Raw genomic sequence first — 10,301 nt, forward strand, 5'->3', positions numbered from 1 at the left:
TCATGTGCACACAAAATGTTGGTACCTCATCTCAGATAGCCTTTTGAGATGTTTGCATTGGCTTATATATTAGGATGAACTGTACAAAGTCATTGTTTTGGGCCATCATTAATAGTCAGATATTGGCAATTTCACATGGTTCAACTTAGTAATGAAAAAATTCAGAGGTATAGAGACTTCAGGTAAGGCTTGATTCAGCTGCTCAGTGATGCCACCTAGATCCTAGTTCCTATGTCTTTCTCTCTCCTCTCTGCTTTTACCGCATCTCCCCCAAAAGCTGGCTCCTCTCACACTCACACGGGGAGAGCAGCAAATTGCAGCTCCTTTGGAAAAAAGAGAAATGGTTTTCCCGAAAGCTCCTGTGGTAAATTTCTCCACTCAGCTCCTTGGCCTGAAATGAAATGTTCATCACTGAACCAAAGACAGCGTCCAGGCAATAGGATGAAGGAATTGTATGAAGCCAATTAGGGCTTAGCTCAGAGCTGAGGGTGGGTTCGATCTCACCCAAAGTCATATGGCTTTAAAATGTGAGGTTCCAATGGGAAAGGGGGAAGAGGCAACGGATGTGAGAAAGCAACCAACAAGTGCCCACTGCGACATTACTCGACTACCGTGTTCACCTTTTCCTGCTACAGCATCGCTCCCTGCAGAACCAGGAGGACCCTCTAGCTGAGGGGGCTCTGCCAGATACCACAGACCAGCGACTCGGTCTGGGAGAAGTATCGGGTAGGGAGAGATCAGGAGCAGGGAAGACAAACAAGCCTGAGGAAAGCAGCCAGACAGTCCTGCTCTGAGAAATAGCAATTGAAGACCTGAGGAACAGCAGGGAGAAAGCCGGCTCTGCACCCAGCGCTTAGGCTTGTCTTGCACCCCTGTGGTTGAGGAGATCTGGGTGCAATGGAATTCAGAAATGGTCAGAGGCACATATATGTACCGATTTCTCACTGATTCAAGGGAGGAGTTATTAAGACCACAGAAGGTCCTGATAATTATGTGATCGTTGAAATGGCACAAATAAAACAGTCCACAGAATTGCAGCTCTTACGGACAGGGATAGAATAAGATTCCCCATCTTGGCACTGATATTCATTGGCACTGCACAATATTGTCATAGTCCTTCTGATGGCACATAGTAGATTACCCTTCAAACTCCAGCGCAATACTGCCAGGCCTCTTTCTCAGGTTGTAACCAATACCCCGGAGCCCACTCCATCTTGAGAAGATTATTTTTGCCTTAGTTCATTACCGGATACTGTACCTCCTCGAAACTCATCTGCAACGTTCCTGCCTGTTAACACAGCCTACGAACTCTGCCTGCCATCAGCGAGGCAAGGCACTTTCTGGATAACTTTGTGCCATCTGCCACTTTAAAGATTTCATGGTGCCTGTTTGTCTGGATCATTTATTTGGGGAAAAAAAAAAAAGTTAAACGAGAACAGTACCCACACCCGTCTCTGGGGAGAATCCTGTTTTCCACCCACTGGGCATCAAAGCTAATCTTCGGTGACTTATAGCTGTTCTCTCTCTGGTGCCGTATTTAGCTTCTTTTGCTGCCATTGCACCTGGAGTTGTTACAAATTCTGCTTTGTTTTTAGGTGCAACAGTCACAGGACAGTCAGTATAAAATAAGACAGGTGTTTGTATCATAAAACAAACCAATGGCCTCAAAAGAGAGTTGGTGGCTTCCTTTTTATTTTTTCCCCCCTGATTTCTTCAAGCGCCCGGGCCCCACCAGGCACCATGCGCCCCACCAGGGAGACAGCTGGCTGGGCAAGACCAAAGAGAGCCGTCAGCTGGACATTTATTTTATGATGACTCAACAGCTCCGCAATAAGTAATAAAAAAATCGACTTTAACCACTCTTTCTAAATGTGCTCCAGCCTGTGACTAGTTTGCACTGTTTTCATGAGTGTGTAGACCCCAAGGCAGGCTTTTCCTCCAAATGCCCCAAGAGCAATTAAAGAGTAAATAGGGTTGACAGATGCTGGGAACTGGCAAGCCAGCCAGGGAAACACTGATCTAACCAGATGTGTGGGTGCATTGAGAGCAATCTCAGCATCTGTAAAACTGCATAGATTAAGATCCGAAAAGAGGGTCCGGGTGGTCAGGAGGTGGGAGGTGGAGGCAGATGAGAGGACGCCGAGCTCAGCAAGTTTCCAGTTCACTCACCCTGCACTTGCTGACATCAAGCAAGAGTGTCTTGCTTAGAAAAAGAGCATCTTACCTGTGATGCCAGTCCAAACATCTCCTTCACTGTGGAGGTAGCTCCTCACGCAGGAAGAATTCACTGTCATTTCTTGTAACTAAGGGCCTCAAGCTTACATCCTGCTAAGACATAGTCTGGCCCTACTTGCCCTATTTGCTTATTATCAATACTGATGGAAACACTATTACAGAAAGAATCCATCTTCCTAGTACCAATAAAATGCAAAGTAAGGCAATAATATACCATCTTTCACCTGCTAGATAGACTACCTTTTTTTAATGGTAGCATTTGATGCCAGAAAGGGTGTGGGGTACATTGGTGTAGCATCTGAGAAACAATTTGACAATACATATCAAGAGCTTCAAAAATAGGCCTTTTGTCCTCATAATTCCAATTTCAAGCACTGTCCTGCAAAAGTAATCAAAGGTTCCAATCACAGTAATAGGATACTGGTGAACAAGGAAAAAAATTCTAAATTATTAAATATTTATGTTACATCCATATATTAGAACATTATGCAGCCACCCTACATTGTGTTTTGTCTGGCCTTACCTATGCCACTAAGGAATGGTAATCGAATAAAGCAGGATGTGTACACACCAAGCGGCACACATTGAGGAGCCCAGCATGCATGGATGGGTGTATGAGTGTGCTTTTCAAAGTAAAAAGACATTTCTTTAAACACTTATTTATTTTTCTCAGTTTCCTGAAATAAGAATGTGTTCCTTAAAAGAAAAAAATGTGATCATGAACGTTTCCCTTCCTTGCTTTCTTGAAACAACAAAGATGTATTAAGCCAATAACTTAAACACCGTTGAAAATACTCCATCAATCAAAAGAAACCTGCAAGTGCTCCATCCTGAGGTTCTTCTCCCTGAGGATGCACACTGAGGATGGCAGAGCGTGGGATAAAGTCCTTGCCAGGTGGCCCCCTGTCCTCACAGCTGGGCTGCGTGGATGACAACCACAGGTCTCTAGGGCTGCCCTAGCTTTAGAAGGGGGGATTTAAGCACTTCCTATCTGATGCCCTGCACTCCTAAGCAAACCTGCATGTTCCAGATCTGACAACTGGATTTCTGCCTCATTCATGTGGTCCACTCCCCATCCTATGCCTCACTGGTGCCTTTGATCGGTGAGCCGAAGTCCCCGTAGCTTGTCCCTCCAGCACTATATGGACCCAGCCTGGTTTTTGCTGGCTAGTGAGCCACTTTTTTAAAAAATTTTATTTTTTTATCACTTTTATTTATATACATATATTTTACTTTTTATTTTATTACATATTTTTAAAACTCTTTATTTAGCAATCCACTTATTTCTCACTTTCTTCCTGGTCCTAATTATCTGCCTGGATTGACAAGATCTTTGCCCCCCGCCCCCTCCCAGGGAATCTTCAAGGCTGCTCTCTGCTAGGCTATTCCTTCACCCCAGCTGACGAAATGTTCATTCTCTCCCTGGGTTCTCTCAGCCCCTGCCCTGCCAGACTTCCCCAGGTGCTGATAGCAGGTAGGAGGCTCTTGGACCCTGGTGGGCTATAGCTCTGGGTCTCAGCCCTTCCCAGCCTGCATGTCGCACTGCAGGCAAGAAGACAGGCCTGGCGTTTTCCCAAGACATGGCACTCCTTGCCATTCTACCCGAGTCTATTCTCGAAGTAGGTTTCCTTTTGGATACATTCTAAGTGCACTTGACTTCTTTTTTACAAAGGGCATCCTTTCATAATTCATAATTACAATTCAGCTTATTGGACACTTGGTAAAACCTCTATGTCAGATTTTTCTGAAATAAATTGCAAGAGTTTCCCAAAATATATTTTATAAGGAACAAGCAGGATTCAGACCAATTACATTTCTGTCTTGACTATATGCTTTCCTTACATGGCAATGGAATTGCACAGAGAATTTTGTCCAAAAGTGGAATAGACAGCCTGGTGCATTTGGGGGTGTCAGAGGTGTCTGGGTGAATGTACCCATGAAGGGAGGGCGATGCAAACAGCGGAAGAGAGAACAGGAGAAGTGGGTGGGGAATTCGATGAGAGTTTCCCTGACACTCTGATTCCCTTGTCAGAACTCAACCTTCACGTGGACTTTAGGCTTGTCAACCTCCTCCAGAACCTGGATCCATTACGTTCCACAAACATCCACCGAGCACCTGCTGTGGACTAGACACCACGGCAAGGAGCGAGGCTGCCAGACATGCTCATTGGGAAGCTACTGCTGCACTTAAGCCTCCCAGAAAAATATCTACTGATGAGTTTAATCTTTTGCCACTCTGCCCAAGCACCCCCCAAGGGGCAGCTGTTTGCTGGTGACACTTGCCATTCTCACGGCGCCCCCTGGTCACTTTCAGACTATGAAAAAAACATTCAAGTTATCTGTGATCACAAAACATAGTCCTCATTTCAGTAATTAAAATCTCCAGGTCTGGGTAACAATTAAAATTCTGAATTTTTGCACATAGTAGGCGCTATAGATAAATCTTGCTTTCCCCAGCTCACGCTGTTATAGCTTTAAGGGCAGAAGCAGGTGGAATTTTTCTCCAGTCTCTTAATTCCTTCCTCCCACTCAGCTCTCTCTGCTCTTCCAAGCTTGAATCGGGGGAGGAAGAAGAGATAATGGGGACCGGAAGCCCTTTCTTGCCTGGCGCCAGTTGATGTGCTGTTGCTTTCCTCTGGCTGTGGAAAGTCTTTAAACCAGCCTCTTTGCCTCCTAATTCTCTTTGTGGGTTCCTAGGATACAGATTCCTTGGTACAGGTATGTGCACATCCTTCAGCTGTCACTGGTGGGTATCTGATGCCAGGCCCAGCTTCCTTCCACTGAGACCCACTCTGCTCTCCAGGTGGCCCCTTGGGCAGAGCCTAAAGCTTTCCCAGGATTCAGCCCAACGGAAGACCTTACTCCACGTCATCTGGCAGCATTGCCATTTTACACAGTAGGGAGTTTGGACCCAGGAATAACACGAGGAGCTCCCACTTACTGAGCACCTACTGCGTACAAGGCACTGAGCCAAGATATTTACGGGCATCAGTTTGTTTACTTTACACAACAACCAACACATGGCGCCAAGGCAATGCTCTGCCCATTTTAAAAAATGAAGAAATGCAAACTGGGAGAATGGAAGATCTCCGACTCCCAAGGCGGGCTCTGGCTTCAGTCTTCCTGATTGCCTGCTTTGGCAGAAAGGGAGCCAAATAATCTCCTTCTTCCTAAAGACGAAAAGGACTTTACTCAAAGACAACACAACATTAGAAATATTTTGCTATACTGCTATCTGGTTTATGCCAGGAGAAACAAGTTAACAAAAACTAAATCCTCAGGGATCTAGGAAATATTTATCCCAACCAAAATTATTGTCGTTCAGATTTTTAGGGGATGTTTTAGTTAATCATTCTGGCAGCGTTTCTAGGATACGGTGAGTCTTAGCACTAAATATACTGTGCAAACCGAATTTAGATTCTCCTTAAATAGCTGTAGTAGTGATGTGGCAATATCTATCGGCAATGATGTTCAGCCTAAAACTCTCCCCCGCCACGTTACATCAGAACATGGGGGTCCCAGCCTCTCTGAGCTCCCCGCGGGCAGGAAACATGTCTTTACCCCTCTGTTCTGAGCACCTAGCATTGTGCCTGGTATACAGTAAGTGCTTAATTCATACCCGTTGAGTGCGTGTTGAAAGAATTTGTACCAGTACTCGTAAAGAGAGTGATTTCTCAGGTTACCTTTCTCCCACTTCCGAGAGAGCAGAAGACCAACGTCAGGCTTATGGGCAAAGGTTCCGGCCTTGGCCTTGGGCCAGGTTTATTTACACGTTTTTAGAAATCCTCACGATCGCCTCTGAGAAGATGTCCTTATGTGAGATGCTAAATCAGTACCACGATCAATCTGGCTGAGAGGTGTCTGACACACTGTTTAAGGTCCTGCAGGTAAATGGAGAGGACAGCCCTGGGCCACCACCCCAGCCTGGGGTTGTCAGGCCGGCTCATAAACACTGTAGCAGACAGGCAGCAGGGGCAGCAGTTTGAGCAATAGTTAAGAGGCCGCATGTGTGAAGTGACCTCCCTACTTCTCTCAAGAACAGACAACGCAGGCCCTAGTGCCTCTCACGTCATGGGTGAAGGATGACGAAATGTAACCTGTAATAATGTGGATCCAGCACCAGAAAAAGGACATTAGGTAAAACCTAGGAAATCCAAATAAAGAATGGACCTCAGTTAATAATAATATATCCACAGTGGTTCATCAGTTGTAAAAAACGTATCGCACTAGTGCAAGATGCCAATAACAGGGGAAGCTGGGCATGGGGTACATGGAAACTCTTTGTACTATCTTTGCAGTTTTTCTGTAAATCGAAAACTGTTCTAAGAAATAGTGTGCAACCACACTCTGCTGGGAAGGAGTGGCCAACAGAGCGCCGTGCCGTGTGCAGCCTGCGCCTGCCCACAGGCCTCCAGCCTGGCAGAAAAGCCGTGACCCCTCCGCTCACCAGAGCCCGGCAGTGCTGGGCGGGGACCCAGCACCCCCTGGGAAAATCCGTCCCTACTGCTAGGAGTAGAGAAACATAGACACCCACTCCCTACCCCTCAACCTCAAATCCCTGGAAGAATGAAAAGGCAAAAATCAGTACTTGGAAAAAAGTAGACGCTGTGAAACAGACAGACTTAGAGAAACAAGAAAAAAATCAATGTCACGTCTGATTGTTGGAATAGGGGAATAAGGTGTGATCATATCGAGAAACCCCTGCCAGGTCGAAACACAGAGCTGACAGCCTGAGAGCTCTCAGGTGTCCCCTCCTAGACGGTGTCACATTTCGGTTTATCCGTGAAAGTTTAGAGGATGGACTGGTCCCCCTCAGGAGAACAGGACATGCTACACCAGGGGACGGCTCCGGTGTCTGGAAATAACAAAAGGGGCAGGGATGAGCCTGTGCTTTGTAGCAGGGGCTTCCTTTAAAGATAATGTGGCACTTTCCGAAGTGCATGTTAAAAGCTCATCTTGAAAAATGGGATCAAAACGTCTCCTTGTCTTGGCCGTATTTAATCCCCCTGGGCTTCCTTAGAATGCAAAATAAAATCTATAAGGTTTCAAATAAAGTTTATGTTTAGAATACATTTTTTAAAAAAATTTTGCTAATTTTTGCCTTTTCTCAGTTGTTATTGATTATTGTTTTTTTGTCTTATTCGCCAAGAAAAGAGAAAATCCCATTTTCCCTAAAGCTCAGAAATGTGAAAGAGACGAGTAGGTGAGAAAGAGCCACTGTAAATCACATGTCGGTTCACGCAAACTATTGTGTGTGAACCCTTCTGCACACAGAGCAACCTAAAGGTACACAGCGAAAGGCAATACATTTCCATCCCAAACTGGGACAAGGGAAATAGGGAAAAAACTAACAGATTATTAATACTAATATTTAGAAAATGGTAGAGAATCCACAAATGAATTTACTAGTGCCTAAAATCCTGCATTCTGTTTTGTTTAACTTACAACTTTTCTTTTTTTTTTTTTTTTAATGTGCACAATATTACCAGGCAGGAGAGACAGCTCTGGACCAAAATGGTTTAATACACTGTGTAGAAGGGAAAGGCCTAAAGAAAAAGCAGATGGCGCCCCTCCTGCAGGAGTCGTACAATTTCATGGTACATTTTCTCTTCATGGCTTCACTGAAATTCAAGCCCAGGGGCCAATTCTTTCTGGCAGTGGATGGTCTGGGCTCAGCGGGGGAGGTGGGCAGCAGAAAGGAGGGGGGATCTTAACAACAGGGTGGGACCCTGGAGGTCTCCTCTTCTTAGTGAGTGTACACTCTGATTCCCTCAACCAGTGACTTCCTTGGTGTCAACCTCGCCAAAGCCCACAATGGTCCCACCAGCCCCAGCTCTGCCTGGTCCACAATCCACCTTCTCTTTGTGTCAACTTCATTTGCAAACTTACCTTTCTGACTGGGGTCACACAAGTCAAAGGTCAGTGGCCAGCTTACAGATGGACGCCCTTTAGGTCAGCACCTGGTCGTTGAGGACAGCAGGGGCTGTGCATGGCTAGATTCCCCCAGCAGAGCATGTGGGTGTGTAGCTGCTCTGTACGTGTAGTAGGTAGTGGTAGGGAAACAGATGAACTGAATCACGAGAACATAGTTCTCCAAACATGGTCCCTGGACCAGCAGCATCGGCACCACCTGGGAACTTGTTAGAAATGGAAGTTCCCAGACTCCGCCCACAGCTACTGAATCAGAAACTCTGAGGGTGGGGTCTGGCAAGCTGTGTCCTCGCAGCCCTCCAGGGGACTCTGATGCGCTGAAGTTTGGGAACCACTGGCCTGGAATAAGGCCACATGTCTTCAAGCTCAACGCAGTAGAGACGGATGATAAAGGCAAATTTTATCTCCTTAGAAAGACTACAGGCCAATTTCCATCAGTGGATGAATGAGTAAGCAAAATGTGGTTACACAGAAAATGGAATATTATTTGGCCTTAAAAAGGAAAGAAATTTTGACAACATCATGTGACAGGGATGAGCCTTGAAGACATTATGTTAAGTAAACTGAGCCAGCCACAAAAGAACAAATGCTTTTGATTCTACTTCTGTGAGGTATCTAGAGAAGTTGAATTGGTAGAGACAAAAAGTAGATTAGAGGTTACCAAGGGCTTGGGAGAGAGAAGATAGGAAGTTATCGTTTAATGGATAATAGAATTTTAGTTTTGGAAGATAAAATACAGGTCGGGATATGAATAGTAGTGGGGATTGCACAACATTCTGAGTGTATTTAATGCCACTGAAATAGACACCGAAAAATGGTTAAAAAGGTAAATTTTATGTTATGTAGCTTTTACGACAATTGAGTACAGAAAGATTGTGGGATCAGAAGGACATGGGACTCCAGCCAAGGTCCCCCTCCCCGTCTTCACTCAGTGAGGATGTTGTGTGGCCCCTGTAGGGAAGTTGCCAGAACAGGCTTGTAGGAAGGGTGTCCCTGCCAGTAAGAGAAAAGGGCGGTGACTTGGCCAGCTCAGCCACACCCAGAAAGGAAGCATCCGTCACAGCTGGGCTCAACTCTCTGAGTGCTGCCCTCCATGCGTCCTATGGCCCAGGAAATTCAGAAAGAGTGACTTGGGAGCTGTACAGCGCCAGGCAAGAGTCCCATCTGGGCCTTCAGGCAGCGGGCAGACCCCGACCTTACGAAAGACCAAGAAGTGGCCCACACTGCCCACAGAAAGGCCGCCACCTTCCTTTGGAGTAGATGGAGCACTCATCAAGGAAGCTGCATCTCTACGGGTCTGCAAATGTGGGCAGTCACGCCCGCCAAGGAAGGGACGGCAGTCCTGGGTGGTCACAACGAACACAAAAAAGGAGGCAGTCGCCACAGCCATGCCGTTCCTGGCTGCACGGCTTCCTTTAACTCATGGAAGGTTTCCGCCTGTGCCTCACAAACCACTAGAGGTCTACTCTGGCAAAATGCAAATTTTCTTTTGCCTTTTATTCTGTAAGCAGAACATTCGAACATAAGCACCTACATCTCCACAGGACCCGTCTGGGCCGCCGACACGGCTCACACGCACCTTCCCAAGTGCAGCTGAGCACGCAGAGAAACCGCCACACTTAGGGACACATTTGATAATTTAAAATAAGGAGAAGCCCAAGGATTCAGTGCCAATGCCCCACCCTTTCTGAAACCAATTTGTGCCATAAAATGGATTTCTTTAAAATAATCATTTTTGTATTTTCAATAAGATTTGACATGAGATTTTTGCAGTGAAAATAATCTGGTTATCAAAAAAGGGAGAATTTGTGATATTAAAAATAAAATATTCTAATATTTCATAATACATTTAAAGAAGTAAAAAGATTAAAAATTCTAAAAAAGTAATAAACTCACATGTGCTCATCACTCAACTTGAGAAATAGTAATAGAATGTTCCCAAAACCATAGACGTCCTCTGCATGTCCTGCCTGACTATTTCTGTCACCCTCTCCCCAAGTTTAACCATCTGGTTATGATCTTACATTGTGATTACCCCAACTTTTTTTTTTTTTTTTTTGAGACAGAGTCTTACTGTGTTGCCCAGTCTAGAGTACTGTGGCGTCATCCTAGCTCACAGCAACCTCACACTCCTG

The sequence above is a fragment of the Propithecus coquereli genome, unplaced genomic scaffold (assembly GCF_000956105.1).
Source record: "Propithecus coquereli isolate 6110/MARCELLA unplaced genomic scaffold, Pcoq_1.0 Scaffold355, whole genome shotgun sequence".
Taxonomy (NCBI): domain Eukaryota; kingdom Metazoa; phylum Chordata; class Mammalia; order Primates; family Indriidae; genus Propithecus; species Propithecus coquereli.